Source organism: Bos javanicus, chromosome 13, assembly GCF_032452875.1.
Source record: "Bos javanicus breed banteng chromosome 13, ARS-OSU_banteng_1.0, whole genome shotgun sequence".
Lineage (NCBI taxonomy): Eukaryota > Metazoa > Chordata > Mammalia > Artiodactyla > Bovidae > Bos > Bos javanicus.
The window spans coordinates 11,153,024-11,170,704 of NC_083880.1; the positions used below are offsets into that span (position 1 = coordinate 11,153,024).

A 17,681-nucleotide genomic window follows, 5' to 3' on the forward strand; every position below is an offset into this window, starting at 1 on the left:
TATCACAAAAGATTGCCATCCCCACCCTGAACCCTTTTTTGACTTCCCCTATTTTCCTCTTCCCACGTGAAAGGTCCTTCCCTTTGGGTCGGCACCCCCTGCCTGAGTGCCCACGAGCCCTCTGGGCTCTTCCCCAGTCCCAGAGTCCCAGTTCCCCAGGGTTAAGCCCGAGTGAGCCACCCTCTCAGCATGTATCTGAATCGAGTGAGCAGCAGGACTCCAGGGAGGATGTGCCCGGCGCATGTTCAGATGGGCAGTGCCAGGGGCATAGCCCATTGACTTCCCGGAGCTCTGCCTGTGACAGCACCACCAGCTTTGACTTTCTATTTTCCTTTTGCTTCAGGCCATACACTATTTGATTTGCATGTTTATATATTTTAATCTTTTAAATTTCCTTATAATTTACGGGGATAGGATGAGATGGGCTAAGGCTGAGCAGGAGGACTCCAGGGGCACTGACTGGTTTACTCATTCATTCATTTCTGTATTCATTTTTGCCCCCAATAAACACTTACTGGATATGAGGCTCTGTAGACCTCAGGGGGCTCACAATCTGGTTGGAGAGTAAAACACATAAGCAGGTAAATTGCAGCAGGATGTTAGCAAACTGCAGCTGTGCTGGATTTGTACACAGTACACAGATAGCACAGATGAGAGTTTGGTTTACTCTGCAGATGCTGGGGTTAAGGGCATGTTTTGAGGGGGTCATACCAGACCTGGGACTTACAGGACAATGGGATGATGTCAAAGAAGACCAGCATTTCAGGCCAAGGACACTGAAGATGCAATGGCATCAAATCATAAGATAGTCCATGCATGGGAGAATTTCCTTGAGTTCATTCTTGCTGAAGAAGTTTCAACATAGGCTGAGAGGGAAGAAGGCATAGCTAGAAAAGGTGGAGGGAACTCAGGTGTGAAGAGGTGCCCCAGGCCAGGGCAGTTTAGTCCAAAAGATGCCATCAATACATTTCAAGCTGGCATTCAGTCATTTTGGTTCTAACTCAGCGAGTTCTCTAAGTCTAGCCTGAGTATCTTTATTGCACCTCAGTGAAGTATGATTGCTTTGTAGGGTTAGGTAAATGTCCATGTTGGTACCTTGTGATTTTGTCCTAATTCATTCCTTTGTTGAATAATTCATTCAACTAATATTTATTGATGGCCAGCTTTGTGCCTGGGACTGTTTCCAGGACTGAGGACAGAGTAGTGAGCTATAGAAAACCTTTGCCTTGTGGAGCGTCCATTCTAACTGGCACCCTCTGGCTACTTGTGGCGGTTCATTGTTTGGCTCCATAGGAGGTTTGGGGAGAAGCACACAAGCCTGCCTTTTGGTCTCTTTTCTTTTGGCACAGTCATTTTAGTGGTGTCCTCTGTGTGGCCACCAGGAGTCATTTTATTAATATATTTTGCACCTGCATCCCTGATCTATCAAAAGGATATAATCGTGGCTTCTTTGAACTCACCCAAAGAACAGTGTCAGAGGTTGTGCAGATGGGGGTGGAATTCCACCAGGGCATATACACTGAAACAGGAAAGAGGAATTCCCATGAATTCCCAGCCATCATTCATTCAGTCAGTGGCTCCCACATGTTTTTGTCTGGAGCGCTCATAAAGAACACTTTAAAACCAAAACAGAAGTTTCACAGAATTATGGAAGTGCTGCCCTGATATTTTCTATTCTGTCCTGATTTATTTACAAATGCAGGTAGAGACCCGCTCAATTGATTTCATAATCCACTGTGATTGGGCCGTGACCTCCAGGCTAAGAATCTGGCATGAAGACTAACATTCCTTGCTGGCTGATACAGGGTTTTCAACTGTCTTTATTTCTCCCAGTTCTCACTAAGTACTTGTTGATGGATTGTTTCAGCAGCTCCTTGGCCTTTGATAAGCCAAGCAACTGTGCATAAGCGCAACCACAGATCACTCAGGCTTTGTGTGGCTGAGGAATCCTAGCCATCTATGCCCCCCACATGCCCTGCCCCTCCTGTGGTGACCCTGGTCATAACTGCTCCAGTTAGGCATTAACTGGAGTCAGAACCGTCCTTCCAGAGGGTCTCGCTCTCTGCTCTGGAGAAACGGTCGTGATCTGACACCTCCTCCAGGGGAGACTGCAGGTCTGAGCTTATGTCCTGTGCTCTGCTTGGGGTATGCAGATTCTTCTATGGGTTTCAGATGTGGATGAGGAGGTGGAAAATTGAGAAATGTTTATCTTCTCTATTCCAGTGGCATACAGGAGATTTAGCCAGAAAATCCAGGATAAGGAGAAAAGATGGCAATCAAATACACATTTCTCTGGGGTTCACCAACCCCAGGGTGTTAAAGCATTTCATGTTGTTTGTTTTAACAGAGAACAATTCGCCTTATTCTGCTGTTCGCTCCTAGGTTGACCTTGGGTGTGATGGCCTGCATCTGAAAGGGTGATGGATGAATTTCTCCCTCAGAGTCTTGCTTAGCATTCCAGCAGGCAGTATTCCCTCTTTTTTTTATTTTTTAAACAGGTGAAACAGTCCTATGGACAGAGCAGTGACGATTCAGGCTGGCTTTCTTTTAAATAGGCGCTGCTTCCTGACTTCTCGAGGCGGGGTTGAAGGGGGTGGTGCTTTGGAGGGATTTCCTGTTAGCTTTAACTCTCAGACCTGAAGCCTTACTGATTATATTTATTCATTCGTTCAGTAAGTATGTTCGAGCTATGACCTGTCATGGGGAGCCCTTGGGTTAGTCATTGTGCAGGTGAGAGCAGGATCAAGAAAGGACCAGCTTCAAAGAGGGGATGGGGCTGGATCTGTGTCTTCAGGAGAATCGTGGGTGTGGGAAGAGGGCTGCCCTGGAGAGGAGACAGCTACAGGAGCTCAGAGTGTGTTGGTATACAAGGGTGAAGAATGGAAGTAGCTAGGAGAGAGCACAGGTGTGCGCCCCTCAGGAACACTCGGGAACAGGTACCGTGCGATGCCTAGCCCACTGTCCCGCCATTTTGATGGGCCTGCATGACCCACGTGGATATAACCTTGGCCTATGTCAGCACCTGCTGCTTGACAGGCTGTACCCGTAGTGATCTCCAGCCAGAGAAGTCCATGGTCACACTTTCCTCTGGTCAGAAAACCCAGATATATTGGTCTTAAGGGAAGAGTCTTTTGTTCAAGAATCTGATGTGACCTCCTCAGAGAGTCCTGCCAGGTTATTATTTCCACTGAGTTAGAACCACAAGACTGTTGTTACAACTTCTTTCCCAGTAAGCAAGATAACGAGTCCTGTCATGCTATATAACTGGATATATATTCCTTAGGGTTACGTTTGGGTCAAAGATCAGAAAATCCAACAGGCTCAGGTAGAAGTTTGTTTCTCACTCGTGTGAAAGTCAGGTAGGCAGGCCAGGCTGGAATGGAAAGCCTTGGGATCTGGGCTTTCCATCTGGTTACTTCCCTATGCGTGGCCTCTGTGACTTACTTTAACTCATGCCCCAAGATGTCCGTTCCAGCTCCAGCCATCACATCTGCATTCCAGCCAGTGGGAAGGTGGTGGGGAGATAAAAGAAGGACATGGATTTTTCTATTATGAAGCACTCCTCAGAGTTGTACATTCTACTACTCTACCTACCACTTCTACAAATATCCTGCGGTCAGAGCCTTGTTCACATGGCCACACTTGGCTCAAGGTAGGCTGAGATACGTCGGTTCTCATTTGGGCAGCCATGTGCCCAGTTGCACACTTTCTTATAGGGCTCTGTAGGGCTTCTCTTGTGGGTGACCTGGTAAAGAATCCGACTGCAATGCGGGAGACCTGGGTTCAGTCCCTGGGTCAGGAAGATCCCCTGAATAAGGGAAAGGCTACCCATTCCAGTATTCTGGCCTGGAGAATTCCATGGACTGTATAGTCTGGGGTCGCAAAGAGTTGGACACAACTGAGTGACTTTCACTTTCACTTTATAGGACTCTGTTACTGAGGGAAAGAGAGACCTGATATTGAGGGGCCACTGGCAGTGATGTTTGGCTGTTTAAATAAGCAGAAATCTTCCTCCCCAGGAGCCCTAATAATCAAATGTGCTGTTGCAGTCCACTCACAGCCCACTGCTTCCTGCGTGCCCTTGTAATGCCACAGGATACGAATGAACTGGCCTAAGGACAAGAAGTCGAGTTCTGACCAGACCTCTTGGTCTTCAGTTGGTCACCAGAGGTGTATTTAATGCTCCCCGTGACCTAAGGCATCTGACCTGAGATCTGAGAGGTGCACACCCTGTCCAACAGTGACCTTCACATCAAGGTTGAGGAAGGAGATCTGTACTAGGAAGAGTCCTACAAGTAGAAAGAGAAAGAAGGAAAAGAAAGAAGGATGCAGTCTGGGGTGAAGGTGGCCTCTCCCCTCCATCATGTATTGGGTTGGTCAAAAAGTTTGACTTTTTCCGTGAGATGGTACAAAAACCCGAACTTACTGTTTGGCTAACCCAATATGTGTGCTGCCTGGCTTCCTTCAGCCACATCCAATTCTCAGCCCTGCCATCCTGTGACTAGGGAACCACTCTGACCCGACTGTGACTTCTACAGACACCTAAGCTCGTTCCTAACATGGATATTACTAGTGTAACTCTCAAAGGACCATGTGGTTTTAAAGCCCTTGCAGACCATTTCATTGCAGTCTCCTGGGTACCAGGAATATATTTGAAATGTAGCAGTTTTCTCAACCGTAAAATCTCATTCCCAGGAGAAGCAGTGAACTGGGGCTTGGCTTAAGGGGAACAAATTCTTTCAATTACTCTTTTTCCAGATGCCTTGTTTTTTTCTTTCTGTGTTGTTGCTTCTGTAACTGAAATAGTCTAATGTATTTTAAGCTATTTTCTTTTCTCTGTAAAACATCTGCCAGCAGGGGCCTGTGCTTTGTCGGAAAAATCAGCCTGTTTTCAGACATTTAGGTCTGATACGTTAACACAGAAGTAAAATTGGAGACAGGGAAGGCCCTGGAATGGGTATTTGGTCCATCTGAGCCAGGTCTGTCCTATGTTGAAAGGCCTCCAGTCTCACTTTGATGAATTAGGCTAGTACCTAACCGGAGAAGGCAATGGCACCCCACTCCAGTACTCTTGCCTGGAAAATCCCATGGACGGAGGAGCCTGGTAGGCTGCAGTCCATGGGGTCGCTAAGAGTCGGACATGACTGAGCGACTTCACTTTCACTTTTCACTTTCATGCATTGGAGAAGGAAATGGCAACCCACTCCAGTGTTCTTGCCTGGAGAATCCCAGGGATGGGGGAGCCTGGTGAGCTGCCGTCTATGGGGTCGCACAGAGTGGGACACAACTGAAGCGACTTAGCAGCAGCAGTAGCAGTACCTAACAGTCTTTATTTCAAGGAGATTCTTTGGGTTTGCCAATTAGTTAAGATTTTTATTACATCATAAGATTTTTATTACATCATAAGTGAAGTCGCTCAGTCGTGTCTGACTCTTAGCGACCCCATGGACTGCAGCCTACCAGGCTCCTCTGTCCATGGGATTTTCCAGGCAAGAGTACTGGAGTGGGGTGCCATTGCCTTCTCCGACAGACCATTAAGGAATAATAATTAAGCATGCTGCTGCTGCTGCTAAGTCACTTCAGTCGTGTCCGACTCTGTGCGACCCCATAGACAGCAGCTCACCAGGCTCATATTACATCATATTACATCATTACATATTACATCATGGGGGGCTGTAAAAAGTTACTGATTTTGGTTAGTCTTTTTTTTTCTTGGCCACTGTTCTGTGCTTAGTTGCTCAGTCATGTCTGACTCTTTGTGACTCCATGGCCACTCCTGTGGCCCGCCAGGCTCCTCTGTTCATGGGATTTCCCAGGCAAGAATACTGGAGTGGGTTGCCACACCCTCCTCCAGGGGATCTTCCCAACACAGGGATCGATTGCAGGCAGATTTTTACCATCCGAGCCACCAGGGAAGCCCAAGAAGGGATAGAAGTGGGTAGCCTAGCCCTTCTCCAGAAGATCTTCCTGACCCAGGAGTCAAACAAGAATTTTCTGCATTGCAGGTGGATTCTTCACCAATTGAGCTATCAGGGAAGCCCCTTTTTGGCCACACTGCGAGGCATTAGGGATCTTAGTTACCTGACCAGGAATTGAACCAATGCCTCCTGCACAGAGTCTTAACCACTGGGATGCCAGGGAAGTCCCAATTTTGGTCATTCTTAATAGGTTTGCTTTCTTTTAGATAATTATCATGATTTGGTTAGAATCTCTAGTTTGGCCCCATGTGAGAGAACTGACCATCCCAGAGTGTAATTTATTCTTACAGGCCAGTAGACATCTGGACAGAATGGATCCATTTCTATCATTTATTACATACTAGTAATCTTCATTATGAAATATAAAGCTTTCTTCTCAGGCAGCTTAAGAGCTATAGTTGAATGGACTGGATGGATATTGAGCACTGGAGTAGGAATTTAGCTTACTCCGAAGAAGGGCAGCTTTTCTATTGTAACAGGGAGATTAGAAGTTGCAGATATGTTTAAAGAATAGAGAAGAAAGTTGAGGAGCCTTTATTCTACCCCCTTTCGTTTCTTTGTTTCTCTCTCATTTCTCATACACACACCCACCCCTGGAAGCCTTTATTTCTCTATAAAGCAGGAAGCCAGGTCACCTGCCAGGACTGAAAACGCAGGTGGTAGGAGAGGGTGGCTTGGAGGAGAGTGCTAAAGGATGGCATCACTGTTGTGATTGATGGGGGAGAGAGCTGACTTTTGTGACGCATGAAAGAAGAGCTGGTGGAGAGGGTGTGGAGAAAAGGGAGCCCTCTTACACTGTTGGTGGGAATGCAAACTAGTACAGCCACTGTGGAGAACAGTGTGGAGATTCCTTAAAAACCTGGAAATAGAACTGCCATACAACCCAGCAATCCCACTGCTGGCCATACACACCGAGGAAACCAGAATTGAAAGAGACACGTGTACCCCCAATATTCATCGCAGCACTGTTTACAATAGCTAGGACATGGAAGCAACCTAGATGTCCATCAGCAGATGAACGGATAAGAAAGCTGTGATACATATACACAATGCAGTATTACTCAGCCATTAAAAAGAATGCATTTGAATCAGTTCTAATGAGGTGGATGAACTGCAGCCTATTATACAGAGTGAAGTAAGTCAGAAAGAAAAACACCAATACAGTATATTAATGCATATATATGGAATTTAGAAAGGTGGTAACGATGACCCTATACCTGAAACAGCAAAAGAGATATAGATATAAAGAACAGACTTTTGGACTCCGTGGGAGAAGGTGAAGGTGGGATGATTTGACAGAATAGCACTGAAACATGTATATTACCATATGTGAAATAGATCACCAGTCCAAGTTTGATGCGTGAAACAGGGCACTTAAAGCTGGTGTACTGGGATGACCCTGAGGGAGGGGATGGGGAGGGAGGTGGAGGAGGGTTCGGGATGGGGGACACATGTACACCCGTGGCTGATTCATGTCAATGTATGGCAAAAACCACCACAATACTGTAAAGTAATTAGCCTCCAGTTAAGATAAATAAATTAATTTTAAAAATAAATAAATAAAAGAAGAGCTGGGCAGGGTTGAAGTTGGAGATGCAGAGTTTCCGTGAAAACAGTCAAGGTCTGGGGGGTAGAAGGAGAGAAGACAGATCTCTGGTTAGATCTGGGGCTGGTGTATTGTTGGCGTGTTTATTAAAAGGCAGGGGGTTTGAAAGTATGAGAACATAGTTGGAGTTACAGCTCATTGAGTCATTTATCCATTAAGCAAATATTTATGAAGCAACCATGGGAGGCAGGGTGGCTGGATAGGGAGGGAGGTGATTTCAGAAATAAATGGATACTTTTGGAGAAAATGGAACAATAAGGAGATGAGAAACCTCAGGGAGTCAAGGACCAAGAAAGGAAGTGAGGGTATGAACAATTTAGAAGGATGATAGTGGGAGCCAATGTGTAAATAACCCTGTACATGTGCCAGGCATCATTCTAGATAGAAACTAACATCATTCTTGGTAGAAACTAACTCATTTAACTCTCCTGGCAACCATATGAGAAAAGACTTCACACTTTCCAAGCTTGGAAAAATTAAGTAACTTGTTCAGTACGGAGCTGGAATTCTGAACCCAGATAGTCTAGTGTCAAAGCCCAAGCTTTCTGCATTGTACTTACACTGCCTCTAGGAAGCTGTGGTCGGAGTGGGTGCAGAATGGCAAAGGTGAGGTGGTTCCAGGTCATTACCCAGCGCTGGGGCCATCCATCGGAGAAAGTGGCTAAAGCCCAGTGTGGACGAAGGTCCCTGGAAGCAAGATAGAAGGAATGTTATCCACATGGTTCCTGCGGGGAGAGAAGACTGGGCTGAAAACATTCAGGAGTGTAGGCTGGTGGTTAGAAGGCCAGCAGCTGACAAACGATGAGCTGGAGTTGGAGATGCAGTCAGACGGCCCGAGTCCGAAAGCTCCAGGTTATTACATGTGAGTGGAGGAGAATTAGTTCAGAAATGCCATTTTTGGGGGAGGAAAAAGCCAGTCCCTCCTCCCAGCCCTGCAGCCTGAGGGACTGGGAAGCTGTGTTCCTGGGGACAGGCCAGGCCTCAGCTTAGCAGGCAGATGGGAGGAGGATTCTCCCTGTGAGGTGAAGATGTTTGAGGGTTTATTTTCTGCTCCACCGAGTTCCAGGGATGTGGGAGGAAGGGAGGGTGTGGGGAGCCTGGATCCAAGCATCAGAACACAGACAAGATGGGAACAAGAGCAGGGCCAAGGATGGCAGGTGGAAGGGGCCAGTGTTTTGTACAGGCCTACACAGACGGTTTGCCTTCACGGGTCCAGGTGGGGCCCTGGTGTGAAGTTGCATGGGCCTCCAGAAGGCCAAGGCCCAAGTCGTGACCATTGTCCAGAGGGCCCAGGTTGGCCTTCCATCCGAGCCAGGCCAAAACGGACATGCTTTCCACCAACCATCAGCTCTCTTTTAGCCTTGGCAGCCAGCTGTGAACAGGCTTCTTCTGAATCGTCCTCTGTCCCTCTCCGACAGGGATTCTTTTTACTGGAGTAGAGTGGATTTACAGTCACGTTAATTTCTTCTGTACAGCAGAGTGACTCAGTTATGCGTGTGTGTGTGTGTATGTTCTTTTCCATCATGCTTTATTATGGAGTACTGAATGTAGTTCCCTCTGCTGTACAGTAAGACCTTGTTGTTTATCCATCCTGTACATAACAGTTTGCCTCTGCTAATCCGCAATTCCCATTTCTTCCTTCCGCAGCCTCCCTCTTGGCCACCATAAGTCTGTTCTCTATGTCACCAAGCGGGAAACTTTTTTTTTTTTTTTTTTTTTAGCGTGGCGGATCTTAGCTGTAGCAAGTGGAATCTTTGTTGTGGCATGCGGACTCTTTTGTTGCGTCATGTGGGATCTAGTTCCCTGACCAGGGATAGAATCTGCGCCCCCTGCATCGGAAGCACAGAATCTAAATGTCAACACCACAGGGGAAGTCCCCCAACAGGGATTCCTAACCTTCTCTGTGGCAGACAGCTCTCTGACGGTCTGGTGATGGCGTACGGACCCCTTTCCAGAATAATATTTTTAAATGCATAAAATAAGATGCCCAGGGTTACAGAGGCAACAAGTTTTATGTAAGGAGGTTATCAGGATATAAAAACCAAGTTTGTGATATAGAAATACACACGCTTTATTATTGACACCTTACAGAATAAGAACTAGGTGCAGGCCTCATAACGTTTATAATTTCAGGTAATGATGAGCATCAGTGATCTATTGAGATCTAAGGTGAGAGGAACATGTCTGATTTCCACCAGTGACTGAATGTCCGATGTTGCTAATACTGCTGTGGCTTGTTGACTGAATGCAGAATAGAGCAAAATGCTATATTTCAGTTAGAAAATACTGAAAATAAATATGCAGTATGTTTTCCCACCCAAATCCACAGAGTCTCTGAATTCTACTCACAGACTCTCTGTGGGGTGGGGGTCTCCCAGAGTAAGAAACCCCCACAGAGGAAATGTAAACCGAGGACCTAATTCTTGAAATGCAGACAGTTTCGGACTTCTGGCTTTTCCCATTTCACTATATCTGCCTAAGAAAGTTGATAATCGTTGTACTTAGGAGTGGACCTCACTCACGTAGGTTTGTGGACACAGTACACTCAAAAGAGCTTTAAGTGAGTTTGTGCCCCTCACTGTGTAGAGTCAGGTCTGGACCAGAACCTGGGGCAGAAACGCGTCACTGACGTTCCCCCTGACACCCCATCATCACAGGCTCCGCCTTGGCTCTCTGCTCTAGCTCTCCTTCTACAACGGGCTTTCTCAGCCTTGGCACTGTTGACGTTAGGGGGCGGACACTGGCTGCTCTGTCACGGGGGGCTGTCCTGTGCATTATGGAGGTTTGGCAGCATCCTGGCCTCTATCCATTGATGGCAGTAGCATTATCTCCTGTCATGACAGACAAAAAATTCTGCAAATACTGTCAGATGTCCCCTGGGGCTTCAAATCACCATGCTTTGAGAACAGGGGCTGTAGAATATGGTGTCAGCTGTTAACCCAGTAGTAGCAGCCACTACCTGTCAGTGTGCAGAAAGATAATTCTACTGCACATGTCAAAATGGCATCCCAGCCCTTTAATGTCAGATCAACCTCTGGGCTCAGATGGTAAAGAATCCGCCTGTCATCTCAGGAGACCCAGGTTCGATCCCTGCACCAGGAAGACTCCCTGGAGAAGGAAATGGCAACCCACTCCAGTATTCTTGCCTGGAGAATTCCATGGACAGAGGAGCCTGGTGGGTTGCAGTCCATGGGGTTGCAAAGACTCACCAGTGACTCAACTGAGTGACTTATACTCCACTTCTTTCTTAGTGCAGAGAAACGTTCACGGATTGAGGGGAACTCTCATCTGAGTCATGGGAAAAGAGCATTTTCCATTGTTTACAATATTTGACAACATAAAACGGGTAATGCTTTCCCTCAAAATAATACCTGATTATGCTCATCACTCTGTTAAATGTCTGCAAATTGCTTTTGTGACACATACACTCTCTGAGGGCACATTGCAAATTGGTGACCCGTTATCACTGAATAGAAAAGAAAGTGAGAAATGTTAAACCCTTCTCAGAGAAACTTAAAAAGCTTTCTAGGAGAAAGAGATTGTAAAGAAGGACTAGAAACCTATTTGATGAAAATGATTTGGCTGAGATTCTGCCTGGAGTGTGAGCTTGATGACATCTGGAATTCTGTTCCAACTGTGCAATTATGAAAGAAAACACCAGGGAGGAAAATCATCGCCATGACTTGCTCCCAAGTTAGCATCTCTCATTATAACACATAGATACAGGAACAGTACTTTTATTTGAAAACATAGCTGTTAATCATCATTTCCTTCCCATTTTATGTTAGCTGACTGCCTTCTAATACGCCACTGAAAGAAATTTCAGTGGCCAGAGCAAGCCCAGAAGATTCTTTTTCATCCTAGCTTTTCTGTTATTGTGCCTTGCAGAATAGGACCTTACTTCTCTCACCCTGATTCTTCACTTGCTTCTGTGTGGCATCTTATAGTTTACGAAGGCCTTACATGTACATATTTGTGCATGATGTGATCCCCAGTTCTATCAGATTGGCATCAGGACTTTCATTTGAAGCACAATGAGACAGCCCTGAGAGGTAAAGGTTACCGGCTCAGGATCAAGTGATGTTGGATTGTCCTAAGGGGTCAGTCTTGAGGCACGTTGGTCTTTGGACCAGTGGAGAGGGGTGAGCACCAGTCCTGGGCCACCATGATGGGTGAGTGTGTAACTGTGATGTTAGGTGGCAGGTGGTGGACAGTGATGAGGAAGATACATGGCAGAAAGGGGCAACGTGGTCTTCATTTCCCCATGACTCTAACCTGCACAGGGGTGTGTGGGCATCACCCATCGGTACAAGGAGGGACTGGGCTTTCCAGGGAAAACGATAGAGGAATTGAATAAGGAGCATCGTCTTACCTGATGCTCACAAGCTCTGTTTCTGTGACAGCCCTTCATCAGAGTCCCTCACCGCCTTTGCACCTCAATTTTAGTGACCTTAAGAAGAGGCAGAGGCAGGTCGAGTGTTTTCTCTGTCATGACAGGGTGCCAAAAAAAAAGAAACCTCAGTGTTGAGCAGGGGTCCTGTTTAGGCAGCCTTCTGTTGCATTTCTGGGTCCTCTTTTAGTCTGATGGCCCCTGTTGGCCTGGATTTTCACTGTATCAGAGAAACAGAACCAAGAGGATAAATATAGAAATATAGAAAGACCTCTTAGAAGGGATTGACTCTCACCATCTGCCATCTGCAAGCTGGAGGTCCAGGAAAGACAGTGGTGTGGTTCCAGTCAAACCCAAAGGCCTGAGAACCAGGGGTCCAATGGTGTAAGTCTCACTCTGGGTCTGAGGGCCCGAGAACCAGGAGAGCTGATGTGTAGGGGTAGGAGCGGAGGGACATCCCAGCTCAAGCAGAGGGGGAACTCACCCTTCCTCCCCCTTGTTGTTCTGTTCAGGCCCTCAAGGGATTGGATGATGCCCATCCACACTGGGAAGGGGGGTCTTATTTACTCAGTCTACCAACTAAATGCTCATCTCTTCCAAAAACACCCTTAGTCATACACAGCAATGTTTTACCATCTCTGGGCACCCCTTAGCCTGGTCAAGTTGACACATCAAGTTAACCATCACACTCACCTCCACCTGGGGTCAACCAGGTGCCTGCAAAGCTGGTCTTGCCAATGATCCGTGATCGAGATCTGTCTGTCCTCTCACTTTGGATGTTGGGGGACTAGGCGTATCTTCAGCAGAACAAGAGCCTTCTTGCCACATCAGAACCTGTTATGTGGGGAGGGTTGATACCTCCAGGGGTGGGGTGGTGGTCAGAGGATAGAGTTCCTAGAATACTACTATTGCACCCCACCAGGGCTCCTGTGTGCAGAGTCCCTTCCTGTGCGGAGGCTTGGGGCAGGCTGGAAGCCTGGGTGGTTGGGTAAGAGGTAACTCACACCCCTAAAAGCAGCTCTAGGGGGAGGTTACTGAGGTGACTCCATCTCCCTTATTGAAGAGACCACTTTCCTTTTGGTGACAGAGTATAGCCTTGCCCACGGGCAGGAAGGTGAGTCACCTTCCCTAGTGACTCAGACGGTAAAGAATCTGCCTGCAATGCAGGAGACCCGGGTTCCATCCCTGGGTAGGGAAGATCCTTTAGAAAAGGGAATGGCAACCCACTGCAGTTCTTGCCTGGGAAATCCCATAGACAGAGGAGCCTGGCGGGCAACAGTCTGTGTGGTCGCAAAGAGTCGGACATGACTGAGCAGCTGAAACTTTGACTTTCACTTCTTCAGCTCCTCAGTATGTCCTACCGAGGATATCAGTTACAAAGAACAGTCATTTCATGCTTTCTGTTTCTTTCCTGTTGTTGCATTCTTTATTTTAGTTCTTCTCTGCCTGTGGTTTTCTGAACTTTTCTTCCCAAGATGGTAGGCTTCCAAGCTCTCTAAGAGAGTCCAAGGAAGCCTTGGGGCGCGGCTGTCGTGAGCACCTCCTCTAAGCTCAGAGTGTGTCAGTATTAAGCCTTATTTGGACAGTGGTGCAATGCCATTTGCTTGACTGTGTTTGAACACGCTAAGGCCCTGGGTGTGTGCACCTGCATTCCTTGACATCTTCCATGTGCCCTGGCAAGCCTTGAAGTTAGAAAAAAATTAGATAGTTACTTATGATTTGGCAGTCAGCGTTCATCTCCTTCAGCCCCAGGGGGCCCTCTGAAGTTTTTCTCCATTTTAGTGACTTTTCTGGATATATGTGTGTACTCTGAGGTTGATAGAACCTGCAAGTCTAGTTAGTACTTTTGAAATGCAGATTGAATTTCACTTGAAATTGAAAAGTCTTGCTCCTGATGATTTTAATAGAATCTGTGGATTTCTGATGGGGTTCAAACTGGCTTAAAAAAGATGGAGCGAATTCCCTGGGGAATGAGAAGCCATCTCTTCAGAATGTTTTGGAACGGAGAGTATGTATAAGAGAATTCACTCCTAAACTTCTATAATATTTTTTATTTATGTGATGGTAATAATTATCTCTAGCAGAGATCTTTGTTTACATAAAACATTGGTCTTTTTGTCATTCAGTTGCATAAAGCCACCAGTTTCTCTCAAGAAATCAATAAAGTAAAAAGAAAAAGGAGAGGATTATTATGGCACAAGAGACTCAGGAGGTGTAACAACCAAATGCAGTATAAGGGCCTTATTTGGACCATGATTTGAACAAACCCCATACACAAAAGACATCCGTGAAGCAATAGTACTGGTATTAGCTGATATTAAGGTATTATTAAGTGTGATAAGGACATGGTGATTATGCTTTCAAAAATGTTCTTAGCTACTAGAGAACCCTACGAAAGTATTTCCAGGTTAGATGATGTGCTATGTGGGATTTCTGGCAAAATACTCTTAAAAAATAGTTGGGGAAGGGCCAGTGGATAAATGAAACAAGAAAGACAGAATGCTGGGAATTGTTGATAGTGGGTGGTGATGGTACATGGAGATTTACTGTATTCACCTCTGCTTTGATGTGTTTGGAAATTTCCACAATAAAAAAAGATTCCTTTTCTGGGTGGAGCTGGAAAATATCACATCAGCTGATTGGAAGACCAGGCTGTTGGAGTCTTTCTCTGTTGCTAATACTGGACTCTGAAAATCTTTAAATACTTGTTTATTTACAAGGTTGTTGTTTGAGGGTAGTGACTGTATCTTATTTATCTTTCTAATGCCCCACACCATTAAAGAAATGTTCCCTGAGTTTATTTCCTACACTTTTTGTTTTAGGGATAAAAATATGTATGACTATAATGTTTTCCTGATGAGTTGACCCTTGGTAAAATATCCTCTATTATCTCAAGTAATGGACACCACGTGCTGAAATCTACTTTGCCTGATATCAGAGTGGCCACACCAGATTTCTTTTGCTGTATATTTCCATGATATATTAGTTTCTACCTTTTCTCTTTCAACCTAGTTGTGTCTTTTTATTTAAACTTCATTTCTTGTAAATAGCATGTAGTTGGGTCTTACTTTTCCATCCAGTTAGGTCATCTCTGTCCTTTTAATTACTGCTTAGTTCATTCATATTTAATAGTTGAGTTGTACCCTCTTGCTATTTATCATTTTCTGTGTCATGCATGTGATTTGATCTTTGTGTCCACATTAATAGAAAAACAGGATGAAGAGCAGAGAGAGTATGGGCAGGTGCAGAATTCACATCACAGTCTCGGAAAGAGTACTGCTGGATTGCCACTCCGGTGCATCACCAATGAGGCGCCCTGGAGAGGGCATCATGTCTGTCCTGTCTTCCTTTCGCTGGACCTTGTAGCTAAGGCTACTGTTGCCTGCCACCCTTCCGTTCCATTCAGCCACAGTTCTTGGTATACATGAAAGATATGTTAATGGCTTTAAGTACATGGTTTTGGTATTCCATTCAGTGGATCTTAGGGTTATGTCAATTGCCTGGATTCAGAAATTAACGACCACTACCAGTTACACACAGCCCAGTGTGTGGCGTAGAGACCAGCCTTCTGTCACTTATTCACAGCTGTCTTCATACTCTGTGTTCCCTGGTCCATAGTAAGGATTGATATGAATTGATGTTCTTGTTTTTGGTTTCTACTCCTGATGGTCCACCTGTTTCTACCCTGCCCAGTGTCATAGACCAGAACTGGAACAGATGCATCACCAGGTCCAGTTGACCTTCTCTATCACTGCCCAACCTCTCTGTTCAGCCCAGCACCACAAACACCCAACCGTACCTGCAGATTCTCCTTCTACAGCCTGTGAAGGCCTGAACAGCCTATTCTACCCTAGTGAACTTCCTTATAAGAGTCCCAGCTCTTCCTCTCCCTTCTCCTTCTTGCCTCCTACATAAGCTTTGGGCTTTAACAGCCCTGGTTAGAACACCTCTTAAGCACAGTGCTCTGCTCTGGACATCACATGTTGGATGGATGGATGGATGGATTGGAGGGCTTCTTGAGATGCAGAGTCAGAGCACAAGGGGTCTTGAAAAGTGTAATGGGAGAATACTCTCAGATGGAGAGAACTTAAAGAAGGCTTGGACTTGTGTAGCATTGATACAAACCTTTGGCATGTTACCTTGGAGAAGAGGAAAGGGCTTTATTCTGTGCCACTCCAGAAGCAAGAGTTGAAACTGTTTATGTCCTATTCTGCTACAAGGCACATAGGCATGTTTGCCTTTGTGGTAGGTAGCTGTGCTGGAAAATCAAGTGAGCTGGATGCCAGGCACATTCTTCCCTGGAGGCCACGTGTCAGAGGCATTTGCCTTTACTGGGCAAGAGCTTGCCTGCAGGAGCTCGAAACATGTGATTCAGTGGGGCTGAGTTTTGAAATTACTCTTGATTCATTAGTGGGCCCTCAAGGACCTTAAAGAGGGGAAAGGTCATCTGGATGACTTTTTGACTAGGGCCGGTCACCTATTTTGCCAAACATTTGACAAACATAAGCCAAACAGGCGAAGAGGACACCCTCATTTGGCGACCTTAACAGGCCTCCCACTAGCGGGACTTCTCGGCATTTCAAGGCATCTCTGCAGGCATTGCTGCTCACTCTCCTTTCTGGAATTGCCTTCCCTGCTTCCTGATGGAGACCCACTGCTCTGACCGAGGTCACTTGCTCCCCAGATGGGTTCTCCTGGGACCCTGTGTTTCATTCAGACCATCTCTGCTCACCAAACCTACCTTCACCCATGAATGGTATGGGTGGCTCCCTCTCCTTCAGCACACAGAAGCTTCTAGAACTTCAGACTTACTGCATCCTCTCCCCTTGTGCTCAGTAATACCCAGGGGCTGTTCACCATGTCACATCCGGTCCCCACCTTGGGGAACTGCAAGTCTCCCTTGAAAATCTCCAACTCCTCTTTGCCTGTTCCTTCCTGCTCTTCTCCGTGGTCTCCCACACTCAGGAGACCCACACTGACCACATATTTTTGGGAGCCTAACACAGATACACATATGCACAAAGAACATGGTAGAAAAGCAGAAGCTGTGGCCTGCATCCCCCAGTTTAAAAGCTGTGTTCCCGCAGGGACACTCAGGGGGAGAAGTCAGGGTGTCTAGAGGGCCACACAGAGGCACAGCGGGTTAAGAGCGGGAAAATGGATCTTACCCCAGGCCCCTATGGAGATCGCACTTGGCCGTTCCACTTCACCTGTTCTCAGAACATCAGAGTTTAGATATTGTTAGGCTGAGTAAAACATGACAGGTTTCGCTGCCATGGCAACAGTTATAAATTCTGTTTTGGCAACGAATTTTCACTTCGGAAGGCATTCTAGGATTTCTACTTCAACCCACAAGCGTAGGATTTCCTGAAACAGAGCAGAAGAGCCTAATGAGCTCACTGGTGCTCGAAAGTCTGCAGCCTAATGCAGTGCTTTCTGTGTCTTAAATCACACTCTATGGTGAGGTGGTTTCAAGACAGAGTAGGAAATAGGGAATAGCTCTTTGCCCTACAGTTTTCTGGGAGATTGGGAAGGGCTCTAAAAACTCAGAGCTTCACCTGGAAATGTGCATAGTCTAAGCTAATAACACCAGATGCTTCAAGCAGGAATTGAGGTGATAAGAATTCTGCCTCTTCTGAGACCTGTCTCCTTCAGGGTACAGAATTGAACTCACGGATGAATCTCAGACCAGACCTAGTGTGTCACC

At 46.2% G+C, this 17,681-nt stretch overlaps 1 protein-coding gene and 1 long non-coding RNA gene across 2 annotated transcripts in view; one reads left to right on the top strand and one right to left on the bottom strand.

The window, feature by feature from the left end:
• Window positions 1-17,681, top strand: part of CCDC3 (coiled-coil domain containing 3) — a 93,328-nt gene that overhangs the window by 59,201 nt on the left and 16,446 nt on the right. The gene's annotated exons all lie outside the window — the stretch shown is intronic.
• Window positions 1,000-17,250, bottom strand: LOC133258942 (uncharacterized). The gene is made up of 3 exons (XR_009740202.1): window positions 17,143-17,250; window positions 8,145-8,271; window positions 1,000-3,490 (listed from the first exon to the last, which is right to left on the bottom strand). It is a non-coding gene; the product is annotated as an uncharacterized LOC133258942 (long non-coding RNA).